At 35.7% G+C, this 16,297-nt stretch overlaps 1 protein-coding gene across 2 annotated transcripts in view; it reads right to left on the bottom strand.

Annotated features, from left to right (window-relative positions):
• The window catches only part of LOC123868020 (zinc finger homeobox protein 3), a 257,817-nt gene that overhangs the window by 63,389 nt on the left and 178,131 nt on the right, over nucleotides 1-16,297 (bottom strand). The window contains exon 1 of one of the 2 annotated variants that reach the window (XM_045910350.1): nucleotides 13,406-13,653. The exons of the other annotated variant lie outside the window; for it this stretch is intronic. The gene's annotated coding sequence lies outside the window, so the exon portion shown is untranslated. Of the gene's footprint in view, nucleotides 1-13,405; nucleotides 13,654-16,297 lie in introns of those variants that run through there. 2 annotated transcript variants of the gene reach the window in all.

The raw sequence follows: 16,297 nt of genomic DNA, 5'->3' as shown, positions 1-16,297 counted from the left end.
TTGGAATTCATAATAAAATTATTCACAAGCAATCGAGTTGCATACTGCACTCTAGTGTTGTAACAATCTCATAAATACGAATACTAACTTATTTGTGTATTCGAAATGAATGGTAAAATTATTTTTAGGTACCAATAGTTGAGACCCGCGTCTTCTTCGGTGTGGATTCGGGTTTTTTAAAAATGTCGAAGCATGTCTTTGATTTTCCGGAACAAAGTAGCTACGTACATATAGATACCTACATAATATAGCACTAGAGGATAATGAAGCTTGGCAATGTGGTAGAGCATATTATGACCAAACCGTTCTCATTCTGAGAAGAGACCCGTGCTAAGACGGCGATGGTTGAGGTGACTATAGTTCGATAGTAGATAGGAGATACATGGGTAGTTATTTAGTTTTATTAATGGCTCGATACGAATACGAATACCAGCGTAGGTACATAATATACGTAGCATCACTAGCGCATTCTACCCAACGCTTTGCGGGTAATTCATAGGGGTACCTACTGTCTTCGGACCAGTTTAAAGACGAATAAGGATAATATTTAACATAAACAATGAAATCGAGCCGCTTAATTCTGCATTCCTTTTCTTTTTCTGTCTATAATAGAGCTGTTACAGGTGCTTGTTTCAACGAAAATAACTCTTTTCTAGATACCTATGGTACATTTTAGCGTTAAGTTAAATATATTTAATTTAAAATGTGATGTATTGGTATTTTTATCACCCGATGCGACATTCTGTATTCGACGGCAAGGTTTCTTCGTTATTGGCAGGCTTGACTCTTTTTAATGACTCATAAGTTTTGCAACAAACCAAGGTGCCAGGATCGTCAATGATGTGGATCGTAGTTAGTTAACTAGTGTGGTAAGTAGGTTAGGCTCTAGATAACTTTCAATTTTAATCTATCCTCCAGTTTCATATTTCTCACTTTACAAGCAAGAAGTCAGGTGTTCTACTCCCGGTTGAGTATGTTTTGACTAAAATGTGTGAAGTTTAAAAAAATATTATGGTATTGGTAGATAGTTAACTGGGTACAGAGTACCACAGACTGGCCATGTCTGTCGCAGAATCGATGACCGATGGGGCAGACGTGTTTTGGAACTTTTGGAGTGGAGACCGCGTACCAACAAGCACAGTGTGGACCTCCAACTGACGCCCTAAAAAAAGGTTGCGGCTAGTGGGTGGTTGAGGAAGATGAGAGGTATCGTATGTCGAGCAATGGACGCAAAAAGGCTGATTGATTGATATAGTAAGATTGAGATGGTAAGTTACCAAAAACCACCATATTACCATACCATATTATTTTCTTCAGTGTTAGTTTTATCCCCATAATTGTCAAGCAATGACCGCTTATCGCCATAGTGTGGTATCGATTATTTAATAGCAAATATTGATAACGTTTCGGGACATATCGATTATCACTAATTATTGTGAGATAACCCGCTATTACGGCAGTGAAGTGCCTTGACAATGTGCCCACTTGGCTAATCTAGCTTATTGGTGTCATTTTTCCAATAATGTCTAGTTTCGAACCTAAAGATTTGTAAGTAAATCTTTGTGCAAAAGCTGCATGTGGAATCACAATCAAAAGCTAACGAATATGAAAAAAAAAACATAATTTGTCTCCTAAAACATACTTCCCCACGTTTTTTGTGCGCGCCTAATGCAGGGTTAACAGGTCTCTCTCCGTCACTTACTCCATACAATCGTAGTTCCAATTTCATTTGAACCTGTGCCTGTGGTGTTTTAGATTTTCCAAAAATATTTAGTTTTAAAATTACAGGGGCTCAAAGATTTGTATGTGAATTTTTAAGACCGCGTAACTTTGAAACCGAATATTTTAACAGAAATCTGGAAAACCACAGACATAGATATTAGTTTCTAGAATATGTATGCAAAATTTCATGGACTTTGGTTGCTTAATATTCAAATGAAATTAGAACTACGTTTGTATGGAGCAAGTGACGGAGAGACCCCTCTTAAGTCGGCAATGGTCGGTCACAAAGAAAGCAATCATTAGGATTTACGGCAATTAGTGTCAACTTAGCTCTAATTATATATAGGTAGGTAGGTACCTACGCTGATACTTAGGTAGGTATCTGTTAGATATAAGCTGTATACAAGAGATTATAATATTATGAGGCATCTTATCTTACTTACATTAATTTTTTATGATTTTATAATTATTATATTAATTTATTAGACACGTACCTATCTACCTACCTATCAATAATAATTGTTTTATTAAGCGTAGAACTGAATCTAGGTTTCATCACAAAAAAATCATGTTTATCTGTCGCAGTCGCGATTCGTACATCCGATTGAGTTGAAACTTTGTAGAGTTGTAGTTGACACTTCCGTGAAGGTTTGTGATATGGTCCCTTCAACGAACAACACCTAAAGGTGACGCGCGAGTCGAACCTATAGCAACGTATGCCATGCATTCATCACCAACCTCCCGAAGTTTTCTATCAGTTTTTTTTTTAATTTTGTTCATTAGACACACAAAACAGATTATGGCAATAATAAAATAATGAAAAAATAGTAACTACCCAAAAAAAAAAATTGTGTTCAGTAGCAGTAAAAATGTACCTAAGTAGGTAATAGACTTTAAAACAATTAAAAATCAATTTATAGGGCATTAGCTAGGCTATCTATATACTAATATTAGATATATTTGCTTGTGTGTCACACTTCACACTAATATTATAAAGGCGAATGTTTGTGTGTAGGTATGTGTGTGTGTATGTTTGTTACTCCTTCGCGCAAAAACTACTACCTACTTAGACGGATTTGGCTGAAATTTGGATTGGAGATAGATAACATCCTGGATTAGCACATAGGCTGCTTTATATTCCGGAAAATCAAAGAGTTCCCACGGGGTTTCGTGAAAAACCTAAATCCGTGCGGACGAAGTCGCGAGCATCGGCTAGTAATCGATAAACTCTGGAACGACGGAACTAATGTTAATAATTCTTGCACCGTTAGAAAGCTACTTTACCCAGCAGTAACATAGGCTATAGGTATGATATGTATTTGTAGATGATACCTACATTAGATTTCACTCGAGCGAAGCCAGGCGGATCAACTACTATTAAATAAATATTTAACTTCAAAGTGATTACACACCGAGGTAGGCGTGAAACCCAGCGCGATGTCAACACGTACCTAATAGCGCGCAGCTTCACATTCGCCTCGGGCACTTTTCAATAACCAAAATGTTATTATCATTTAAGGTGCAAGCGACGGGTCTGCCCGCGAAATTCAAATTTAAGTTGTTTTTTTGCAGTTTGTAAACTAATACGACAAAGTAGGCTTATTGTATTCTAATTCCGCCGATGGCAGTATCATCTTCACAGGTTAACGTTAAGATCTTTACCTGAGACTGCTAAAATCATTACCCTTCCTTTTGGCTTTGCCACAGTCGAAAAATTAAAAGTTTATATTATGACACAAGGTAAAGTTGAAAACTAAAACCACGTAACATCCATTAGGTCAATTTTTTTTTCGTATAAAATATAGCCTATGTCACCCGGACCTTTACAACGAATCAATTGACACATCATTCATCAAAATCAAACCAGTAGTTTAGGCGCTACGGTGGAACACACAGAATCTGGATATAAACATAAATATGTAGATACATACATTCATACATACATAGATACCCTTCCTTTTGGCACCTTTTGGTTTTGGGCGTAGTCGGGTAAAAATTAACTAAACACAAACCGATGTCACCACAATAGAGTCTGACATGAAGTTGTTATTGTTAATCGTCGAGTGTTCGAGCTGAAATCGATCGTCCCAGAGAATAGTGGGTACGATTCGAGGCAAGTTCGACGGCTGGCCTTGGCGGAACCAGTTCGTCTCGTCCGAAACACCTCGCGGCAATTATTCAATAAAACAAAAGCATCTCCCCACCTTTACGTCACATCGAGAAATGCTGTCAGATTAATTTCGCTTAATTAGCGAACTTCACCTGCTCTTCATTCTAGAAACTAATGTCTGTGTCTGTGGTGTTTAGATTTTTTTAAAAACATGTAGTTTTAAAATTACAGGGGCGCAAAGATTTGTATGTGAATTTTTAAGACCGCGTAACTTTGAAACCGAATATTTTAACGGAAATCTGGAAAACCACAGGCATAGATATTGGTTCTCGGAACGTTTCTAAAAATTCCATTGATTGGTTAGTATTCCAATGAGAAACGAACTACGTTTGTTTGGAGCGAGTGACGGAGACTCCTCTTAAGTAGGTACTTACGTCACATCGAGAAATGCTGCCAAATTAATTGCAATTAATCAGCGAACTTCACCTGCTCTTTATTGTACATTTTGGAAATGCTTCTTCCAATTTACTGCGTTGTTCTAACCTTAAAAACTTTCGCACCTTTACAAACCAGCTTATAGGTAATAAGTTTGTAAGTATAAGGTATAAGTTTGTGTAAGTATAAGACATAAGTTTGTTAAAAAAAATCTAAAGCATCCAAGTACCTACTCACCTATCTGTACAATATCTGTAGGTACCTACCATCTCCCTACGTCATATCAAGAAAAGTTGCAAGAATCATTTCTGTTATTTTAGCTTTCGTGAAATTCACTTGCGTCTGTGCATTTTGACCACCACCTATTTTCTGTTTTATTCTAATACACTTGCCTTTTATTGTGCATTTTTGGCAATCACATATTTTCTTACCACAAAGATGTTCGATGTGTTTCATTTGTTTGATCAAAGTTGGTTCATGTGTACATATTTATCTTAATATTTAGAAACAATCGGTGTTTGCATTGACCTGCGAAATGTTACGTAGAGATACGTTAGTTAGGTGTCATAAGGCTACTCATGTACCTATTATCTACTTGCATAATATGCCTAGTTAATAGTAGCCTAGATGGCTCTTTCAAAATCAATGAGTGGTACAGATTAAGTAAAACAGCATTTAACGGTGAAAGAAAATATAATAAGGAAAATTTCTGAGATTTCTCCATAAAATTCATATACCTACTTATATAGCAAGGGCGATTACGTACTGCATCAAATCCAAGTCGTTAAAATGTGTTCCTAAGTACCTAGTCATCGAACTATTTGTACGGTAGCTTACGCACCAAGTAGCTACGACTTCCGTCATCCGAGTTCTCTCCGTCATCCGTGAGAATTTCTCGGATGTGCCTCGGATTCAAATCGGATGTATGACGTAAGTATATACGTCAAAGATGTCCACTGAATAGCTTTGATCTGGATCAGAGATCGGATTAGTGCGTAAGCAATGTCCGAGTTCAATCCGAGTTTTTTATATGCGTATATTGACAGACTTGGTACACGGAACCGATAGAGTAACCGGTCTAAGTTGGTAAATATGTATTCTCAAAAGTTTACGAAGTCTACCAATGGATTTAGCCGAAACCATTTTCATTTAGAGAGGAAACTTGTGCTCATTAGTGAGCCGGCGATAAGTAGAGATGATGATGATGCTTAATAAGCCCAGCCAAATAACACAAAATTCTTGTTGTTATTTGAATGAGATAAGTAAGTAGGCACGTACTTAAAAGAAACTTTACTATTACCTCTGAAAATGTAAATAAAAACTAGTAAAATACAACTAGCTAGGTAATAATCAGTTAGAATAATCCATGCTCAAACGGTTCCTCACACAATCGAAGGCCCCATTCTACGGACACGTGTGTCACGAAATGTGTCCCATTATCGAGCATTCCTACAAAAGAAACCTACCCGGGCACGAGTCTGAAAAATAAACCACGAAATTTGATATGGCATAGGGCATCGCTGAGACGCCTCTCCGAGACTCCGACCATTGTGAGTCCTAGGCACGAGCCGTACGAAATATTTCAAATGCAAATCGTGCTAACGCCATGAATGTAATAGTTTGTCGTGGCAAGCGCACGCGTCGCGTATCTACCTCCACCGGAAACAAATTATCATACCCATATAAGCGCGCGAGAAACCGAAAAACTTATTGATGTTACCGGGCACAGATAAATTGAGCTAAACGAGAAAATGGAACCAGAAAGTGGACACTGTAATCACTTGAATACACAACCGTTGGGCACAACAATATAAATAACGAATTGGGTAGGTAGTATTTCGTCAAAAGAACCGTTGGAATTATTATTATCTCCCGACTTGGAGATGTTCGGAATTGGGCTCGACTTTAGTAGGTACAGCTATGAAAATAATGTAGTTAATTAATAAAACAGATCAGATGCTTAGGTAAATTGTTTTTGCTTGTACGACTTTAAAAACTTTTTTTTTTGTGCTAAATAAGAACTTTTGAGACTTCTTGAGATGTTTTAATTTTTAAATATGTAGATACCTACCTAGGTACCCACTTACTGTGGTTTGCCAGTAACAGTTGATTAACTAAATAAATAATAATTAGCATCTAGGTACTCTACAAAATCCTTATTTTGCAGCTATCCTTATTTTGCATTTACAGCTTGGTACAGTTCGCCCACAGTTGTATGGAAGCGCATCCATCTTTTTGACCTTGACAGCTTTTGACAGCGGACTTCTAAAATCCAGCTCAGTAAGTAGGTAAGTAACTGAATAAATAATTAGCATCTACTAAGCATCTACTGTACAAAATAATGCATTTTCAGCTTTGTACAGTTCGGGTCCACAGTTGATTTCTAAAATCTAAGTACATACATAAGTAACTATATAAATAATTAGCATCTACTCATCTACATACTCTAGAAAATAAGGCATTTTCAGCTTTGCACAGTTAAAGCCCACAGTTGTATGGAACCGAATCCATGTTTTTTTGTCCCTGACAGTTGATTTCTAAAACATAGCTAAATAACTACCTACATTATTACTCAAACACAGTTGTCTATTTAAATTTATTAAATGTAATAACTGGTATTCTGTATAAATAACTGGGCAATTTGTAAAACAAACACCAAAGGATTTTGTAACAGTTGCCGTTGAATGCAGCGCGCGTTGAAATTTCGGTAATCGATTTGTTCGACAGCGCTGTTTGTTGACATTTGCGTAGCGCGACCGGGTTCAACGGATATTTATGATCTTACATGTGAATTTGAAAAAAGAATCAATGAACTTAGAATTTTAGGGTTCCGTACGTCTGAAACACCGGTCAAGTGTGCGGACTCCCACACAAACACCCAAAGGGCTCCACACTTTTTTTTAATTACATGGCGGTCATTATTTTTTAAATACTTATTATGAATGAATTTTGAATATGGTGGGTTGTGTTGGGGGCAAATTACAAAATTTTAAAAATGAAGTTTTCCAAAGTGTACCGTGTGACATGTTGAATTAAAGGGCTTGTTGAAGATCTCTAATACCTAATTATATATTGTTTTATAATTTGAAAATAAAGGATAAAATTTTTAAAAATATAGAAAATAGTTCCGATTATTTAGGTAGGTAAGTTAGAGTTAGATTATAATAGATTAGAGAGCGTTAGAGAGTAAGGGAAAAATTATAAGCAGACTATGATTACAGTCTTAAAATAACATGGTAGATAAACTCAATATTGTGCGTACAAACTTACATATTCATCGTACGGAACCCTCTCCGCATGATTCAACTCGCACTTATCCGGTTTTTAGGTAAACGATACAGGTCACACGCGCCGATTTAACGGGTTTCTGTTACATGGGTTACATCATGAATTCGAATTCGGAATCCATTCATAATGCGAGCCGTTTAGTCAGTTGGGTAGGTATAGTCCGTCCAAAATGACTTCTCACAGTCACGCGCAATTTTAACTAAGTATGGGTCAACCGTCATGCGTCATGTCAAAAGTATGGTTCACCTTTAGAACTAAATCGTACTTTTGACATGATATTTGACACATAAAGTTAAAATGGTATAAAATGGTAAAGGTATCATTAGAAGTTATTATTAAAATATGTAGTTAATTTTAGTTTTTTATCCTGCTTATTCATTTTATAATAGGTATGTGTATCTTTCATACTGCATTGAACTAAAAAAAATTGTTAGTAAGCATTAATATTCCCTAAATTACTATGTATTTCAGATATACAGACACATTTTATGGAATTTTTACGTTAGTCAATATCCTCTTTGTAACTTGGTATTTGTATGGGATTTACATGCTGTTTACTTTTAAATGATTTAACTTCTTCTAAGTTAAATGCATGATATAAAACCAATGTTTTTATGGTAGTTATTAAGTTTATCTTAAATCGCTAGTAAACCTTTAAATAAAAATAAAATATAAATGGCGCGTGAGAAGTAATTTTTTACGCATTACGTATAGGTAAGTATATGTATAGGTAATGGTAGGTATACTTGATTGACCTCGGGGCCGACCTCATCCTGCTAGGTGTGTTAACTCCTAGGAGTGAAAATTTTCCGCATGAAAAATACCTACTAGTTTTCTCTTGACTCTACATACCAGTTAATTAGGTAGGCTACCTACCCACGAATAATTCAAGAACGATTAAGTAGGCATTATTGCAATTTCTAAATAAGTAATAGGCATCAACAAATTAATAACTGTCTAATTACATTTTACCAACCTAAAAATATAAATTAAAATATTTTTGTTACAATATGTTAAGTAGAAATCTAAGTACCTACACTTAGGTACTTATGTACTTTCAAAGACAAATAGGTACCAAAAAGTGTTATCTCCCTATTTTCGGTCCATCTCAACGAGCCGTCACGATGGTCCTTATCTGTGAAGTGTCTATGCCGCGCGTTTCCCAGGCCGATAAACTTAGTTCCACTACCGGCCGATAGATGGCGTCAGCCAACCCAACAAAACTTATCACGTGAGGATAATGTTGTGTAAACTGTAAAACTAGTTAACGTCCGCGACTTCGTCCGCGTAGATTTAGGTTTTCAATGATTTTCCGGGATAAAAAGTAGCCTATGTGTTAATCCAGGGTATAATCTATCTCCATTCCGAATTTCAGCTAAATCCGTCCCAGTAGTTTTTGCTTAAAAGAGTAACAAACATACACACACACATACTCATATTGATATACACACAAACATTCGCTTTTATAATATTAAGTGTGATAGTGTGATTTAGGTAGGTAGAGGTGCCTACTCAGGCACCTAGTTCAAAATCAACTGTTAGATATTTAATTTAGGTTTAAAACATCTTTGCATATAAAATAATATTAGGTAGGATGAACTAAGTAACAAACAGCTCAAAGCTGTAAAGTGGTTTGGACGTCGTAGGCCTCCTAATCGGAATGCAAGCTGATATTTTATCGAAAAAAAAATCTAAATAGTAAAATCTTCAACGATGGAACCCTCGAAATAATCAAAAATCAAATCGTATCAAAGAAAATGAAGCAGTGTCAATAATTTTTATTTCATTAGATTTTTCAGAAGATTTTTAGTAATATTAGATAATTATTAAATAATTAAATATTAGTCAAGGAATAAACGTGCATAGGTAATTTTTGCGAAACGTAATTTTCAAGTGATAATAATAGATAGAGGTCATTGGCTTTCCAATGATATCTTTAACGCAGCATACCTATTTACTCATTTATACCCCGTCTACGTAGTTAAATTTTATTAGCTCAGTTAAATACTTATCTTTAATGGAGCATAGAAATGATAGTCATAAAATTAACTACTTAATTTATTAACGAATATTTGCCTAGCTAGGCATAAACATTAATTTTTAATATGGGCAATAAAATAGTCAAGGTACACACCTTTACAGGTAAACAAAACAAACAATTACAAAAATACTTAAAAGTGCCTAGTTTGAAATGGGACTCACACTTGCCACACTTTTTAGTTACTTAGGTATATATACCTATTTATTATACCTGTAGGTAAATGTGCTGTTTTTTTTTTGTTTCATCAAAGTGCTCCCTAAAGTTATTTATACATAAACAATAACTAGGTATGCAAAGTAAATCGATTTCTATACCGACGGTGGCGCCATTGTTGTTATTCGCACCGGCCTCTTGCGCCTACGCACGCACCTTTATCAATTATTATAGTCTGTGCTCCGTAATAAATTAAATATTGTTTGATCACTGATACCGATCTAAGGTCGTTTTGATTAATGACTATATCTGTCCCGAATATCGTCTGGGCGATATCTGGACGGGTCGACGTGATCTCACAAGATGGCCGCCCCGTTGCGCGGAGAATGCGCGTGCGCTCTTCGTTTGTTTTAAAATAAAAATTCAATATTCGAAAAAAATACACTTGTTTCGAAGGAAGCTGTTAAAAAGTTACTTACTTAAGTAACAGGTTTAAAATTCTTAATTTTTTTTTTATTTCAATAACTGACCCTGATTGTCGGCTCGCGAGTTTAACTATATACTAACTTAAAGTACCTAATTGTTCTATGTAAGTACATATTCTTCCCAAAGGTCGTAGAAATCCGATATTTAAGTAGGTAAGTACTTAGGTAAATAGGTATAATCAAATAATCAAAACTTCCGATATTTGATTTAATAGATAGGTATATCGGCTGTTTATTGGGTTAGTATTCATACATACATGATCAAAAAAATTATATATACCTATATATAAATTATATATACATTCACATATGAATTGAGGACCTCAGGATCTTTTCACAACAGTCAGGATAGAGGCAAGTAGGTACCTATCTAGTATGTCTCTACATTGACGTTACCTATTAATATAACAATATTATTTTTATTTCCTTTTCCTGAATATATAAAACGACACACATAAATAGGCTTATTATTAAGTATTGCATATAAGTAATTATTATTATCTATGTATTGGATAACGACCTATTTAAAGCATGTATATTATGTGCATAAAATCATGGACCTACATCCGTAGACACCTACTTATAGCATTTATGTATGTAGGTATAATCTATCTATATTTAGCCCATACTAGGTACAATATTGTAGTCTGTTGGTCTATCTGTCAGTCGGTCTGTCTTTCACTGCTCAACTGCACTTACCTACATATTGAGCTTAGGGTTTATATTTTAACCAATTTATCGTTATTTTTATGGATATTTTAAGACACTACATTAAATTTTTAAACCAAAACACACATTACGTGTGTTAAGTTTCAAAATTTAACCAAGCAGATTTTTTCTGATAGGTAAATAATTAAAAATAGTGGTGTGATAATTGTTGGATATCTACTTACACCAGAAAACTCAGATAGGTACCTTATAATAATTACCTACCTAAATAGGATGTTAAAAGGCAATTCTATCCCACGTTATTTGGAAAACCTTCATCGAAAATCTATATTTTTTGTTTATTTATGCTGAATTTTTAAGTGACTACATAATTAATATTTTAAGTAGGAACATCATTATGAAATAGATTAGGAAAATATAAGTAAATTAGGTAAATTTAAATATACCTAACGCTAAGAGCCGGAAACCTAAAAGGCTAATGTCATTTAAAATGACCAAACAAATACTAAATTATATGTATTTAGTCCTGTTTTTATTTATTAATTCATGGTCATGATAAATTCTTATCAAAGCCTTGGCAATTGGCGATCGATTTAACAATGCCTGTATAATTTTAAGATCTTAAAGTATTTGAAATAGCAAACTCTTTTCCATAAGACTTCCCTATATGTTTAACTACTTATAAGATAAAATCGATGAAATTTTAGTAATTTTATTAGGGATCTACCTAGATACCGAATTGGACGAAATGATTAGGTACCTATATATGTATTTATGAAGCATAATATCTCATATTATACCTAGGTACTTTATATGCAATGGCATTATTTTTAAATAGCAATAGGTACAGAACTTCAACTAAAAGATTTTACGGTTAAGAAATTTACTAAAATCAAACGATAAAAAAGGCCTATTAATGATTTCGATTCTTGACCTTAATCTACATTTGAAATCATTAATAAGTAATATATTTAAAATAACTTAATTAACTTAGGCTAATTTACAAGCTATCCTCCTAGTTCACCTAAAACTAAAGACGTCCAATCGTTAAAAATGTAGTTTCACATTATGGCGCCTTTACCCCTACTATGCAAAGACGACTAGTCAACAATGAATATAAGAAAAACGGCTGAATTCAAATACAGACTTATTGGTACAATTTCTACCTGATCATTATTTTAAAACTGAAAACTGATTTTATCTTAACTTAACGTTACCTAGGTACCTACCTACCTACCTACCTACGTAACAATCAGAATTTTATTTTCAATAAAAAATATCGATTCGATTTTGAAAATAAAATCTTATTGCGATTTGTAAGGCAACTATAAAAATAAATCCTATTAAAATTTTATGGACTTAGAATTTTTACAACTCGAAAATTATTTTGGGAACGCGTAAAATCACTTTAATTAAAATTTTATGTTCATTAGCAGGACACCACTTAATATTTTTCGCGACCGACGGATTTCGTAAAATTTGCACATTGAAATATAAACAAAGAATATTTGACTTTTAATATCACCTATTTCCCTAATTAGTTGCCGGTTTTGAACTTTAAGTAGAGCTGCGATGTGCTATTTTGATTTTGATTTTTAGGTTGACTAAGTATCCTACAAGAGAATCTGATAAGTATTTTTTAATCAGATTCCAGGCGGACGATAAAATAATTAGATTCCTTGTTGGTTTAATAGTATTTTATTAAATTTAAATTAAATAAATACTCCTACCAACTTAAAAGGAGTTTTGAAATCAAAACTACACAGGGTTTAATGATTTGTTTATGTAAATATTTGAGGCTGTGTAACTATTAAACTACAATTCTTTACGGAAATCTGGCAAGCCACAGGCACTGATTTTCTAGAGCGTTACAAAATTTCAAATTTTATTGGTTAATATTACCAATAAAATTTATTTGGTTTGGTAGTTGGTAAAATTATGTTTTCAAATAAGAATCAACCTTTGAATGTATAGGAGCGACGTCGGATAAGTACATTCCTCTTAAATTGATTGATAGAGTTTAAATGGATAGCGTTCATAGAAATTCTTATTCAACTTTTTGTTTTGTTTGAAATTTTTCTATCAGGAAAACTATTTAAGACGTTTGATTTGTTTGTAAAATGGAAATAACAAATAGGTTTACTTAAATGTATCCTGTAAAACAAAAACGAACTTGTGTTTTTGTATAAATACAGTCCACTAAATGTTTTTATGAATGGGAGCTAAAATGGTCCATCGACCCAGGATACCTATTCCAAAATGTGTAGTGTAGCTATAGTTCGTTACTGGGTAGTAAATACCAATCAAGGTTTTCCAATAAGACAGGTTGTAGTATCACGTAACAACCAAAACAAATCCGTGCGCATGTTTTTCTGTCACAATACTGACTTCAAGTCGTTTACCGATAACGGGAAGTGACTAGGGAGTCTAACATTTTTGATCCATTCTCTATTTCCATGAAAAGTGCGAGTCCCATTAAAAATAATGTAAATAGTAAGTAACCTGTGAGCATCGCCCGCAGAACGCCGCTAAGCACGTTTTTGCGGCATAACACGTAGCCACTAGCACTTGTCCAATATTCGTATAACTCAAACAACACTTGGGTGATCAGTCAAAACACAAAAACGGGCACGATAACACTGAACTGTTAATGAGGAACTGGTGTTGATGAGCTTGTATCGTTCGGGTTGTAGGGCGAACACGCGCGACGTTGCACTGTCGACGGTCGCCGGCACACTGCGCGGCCGGTCGCGGCTGCCCCCCGCTCTGCGCCGCCGCCCCGCGCGCCTGCGAGAGGGCGGGGCCGAGCGAAGCGAGGCGAGGCGAGCTTAATTACGCTTAGCGGGCGAAGCGGGACGGCGATAGAGTGGGCGCGAGCTATTAGCGCGCGGAGAGCGGGACGACGCTCGTCTTAAGTATTTTGTATAAGTAATGAGGGGCGCGCGGGGGTGCCCGCGGGGCGCGGGAGGCAGCAGCGCATCTCCCGCCAATCTTTAATGTTGATTACGTCCGCCGCCGCCTCTGCGCGTCCCTCATTAACGCGGCCACGCCTCGGCGTTAATTACGCGAGGTAATTGCGGATCCGTACACAATTGCTTTTTGTGCGGATTCCGCGATTCGAGATTTCTTTTCGGCTCGCCGCTCTGAAGATGGTCGCGGATTTTAATTGGACAAAATGTAATAATACCTACCTAGCATTATTTACTTTTGTTTCATTTGCTAGTTTCCGCGTTTTTATGCTATTAATTAGGTACGACGTTCTTCCATAAAATACAACATTATTGAGAAGATTAGGAATCTAGATTTTTATTTATCTCCAATAACCTACCTACCTTTTAATCTACTACTAACCTAACTATCTATCCAGTAGGTATCTACCAACCACCAATACCTAAGGTGTTTACTTAAAGGGCAAAGTAAAAACGAAATTGCCTCTTTCTAATTTTCTTATAGGTACCTACCGACGTAGGTACCTAATAGATGGATATTTAGGTAGTTACCTACCTAGATAGTAGGTACTAAGTACCCCAACTTTGACATGAAGTTTTTTGAACGACTAGGTAGGTAATTTAGGAGAACTTGAATAATAAAGATTAGAGAGAATCAAAGAATTGTAGGTAAGCAGGTATGTACCTAAGTAGGTACCTAGGTACCTACTTACCTAGGTAGGTGGGTACGTATACCTATTTACTTACTTACCTATACTTAATCAACGTTGTAGAGTTCTGCCTGAGTAGGTACACCTACCTATACCTAAGTACTTAGGTATACCTACGTACCTACCTAGGTAGGTATTCTTGCTGCAAATGCATTGTAAAGTAACCAATACCTAATCACACTATCACACTAATATTATAAAGGCGAAAGTTTGTATGTGTGTGTGTGTGTGTGTATGTTTGTTTCTCCTTCACGCAAAAACTACTAGACGGATTTGGCTGAAATTGAGAATGGAGATAGATAATATCCTGGATTAGCACATAAGCTACTTTTTATCCCGGAAAATCAAAGAGTTCCCGCGGGATTTCAAAAAACCTAAATCCACGCGGGCGAAGTCGCGGGTATCGGCTAGTTAAAGATAAGTAAGTAGTCAGAAAAGTCAATCAGAAGTGATTGCGATCATCACACCTATCTCTTACTTAAGTACTTATAGCTGTCAAACTATGGTGGTAGGCCTGCCGAGCTTCAAAAACAAATAGATAGGTACGGGAGGTGTGCCCAAAGGGGACACCTTTTAACTTTGACTTTAAAAAAAACTTATGAAACGATTGATTTTCCAAAACAATTTTATACTGTTGGAAAAAGAGTTTACTAAATTTATGATAGGTACCTACTTAAGGTAGGTAGGCACCTAGGTATGTGACATTTAAATTCATTAAATCCACGTACCTAAAGATTTCAGACAAAGCGGTCAGTTGGCAGCTTTGCCCGGGCCGCTTTACCCAATTCGGCCATTTTGTTTAAATACCCAACCGGTTACATTTTCATTTAGGTATGTTTGAGCCAATTTTGCATAATTAATCAAGCCAAATACTTAGGTAAGAAACAATACGTATGATAGGCAAAGGGATTTAGGTAAATGTAAAGAGGTATGATCAAAATAGGATGAACTCACCTTGCATTTTTTTTAACAAAACAGGTAGGTACTAGGCTACTTAAAAAATATTTTGTCACTGTATTCGGGCCATCATTCCCACCACTACCGAATTGCTGCCCAGCACAGGGCGTGGACTTCTGTATGCGACAAAAAATGGCAATGTTGCGCTATTATTTCAAACTAGCTGATGCCCGCAGCTTCGCCCGCGTGGATTGGTCAGATCCCCTGCAGCATCAGGATTGAGGAGTTGGACTCCAAATTTTTTATGAAACAATGTCGCAAAGTTCCTCTATCGATTAAAAAAGAAATGACGCAAATCGGTTCAGAAATCTCGGAGATTTCGGTGTACATAGGTAGAAAAACACAACTCCCTTTTTAAAAGTCGGTTAAAAAAGTAGCCTATTTTACGCCCTAGTCAATCCTCTACTTGCCTGTGAAAGTCCCGTCAAAATCGGTTCAGCCGTTCCAAAGATTAGCCTTTTCAAACAGACAGACAGACAGACAGACAGACAGACAGACAGACAGACAGACAAAAATTTTAAAAACGTGTGATTCAGTTATGGTATCGTTCAAATAACCATATGAGCTTAATATGAGGTAGTTATTTCGAAATTACAGACAGACACTCCAATTTTATTTATTAGTATAGATAACCGAAAAATTAAGCGTGACCGGCGACCGCTGTGCCTTTCTGGCAGCTTTGGGCACACCTCCCCTGCGCTTTTTGACCATCGCGGTTTGACTGTTTTTTGTGAAGTGATAATGCAAACCATCGTGGCACAGATCAAATATAAACGCTG

Source organism: Maniola jurtina, chromosome 9 (genome assembly GCF_905333055.1).
Source record: "Maniola jurtina chromosome 9, ilManJurt1.1, whole genome shotgun sequence".
NCBI lineage: Eukaryota > Metazoa > Arthropoda > Insecta > Lepidoptera > Nymphalidae > Maniola > Maniola jurtina.
Note: the sequence above shows the minus strand (reverse complement) of the source record. Positions and strands in the feature narration are given on the sequence as shown.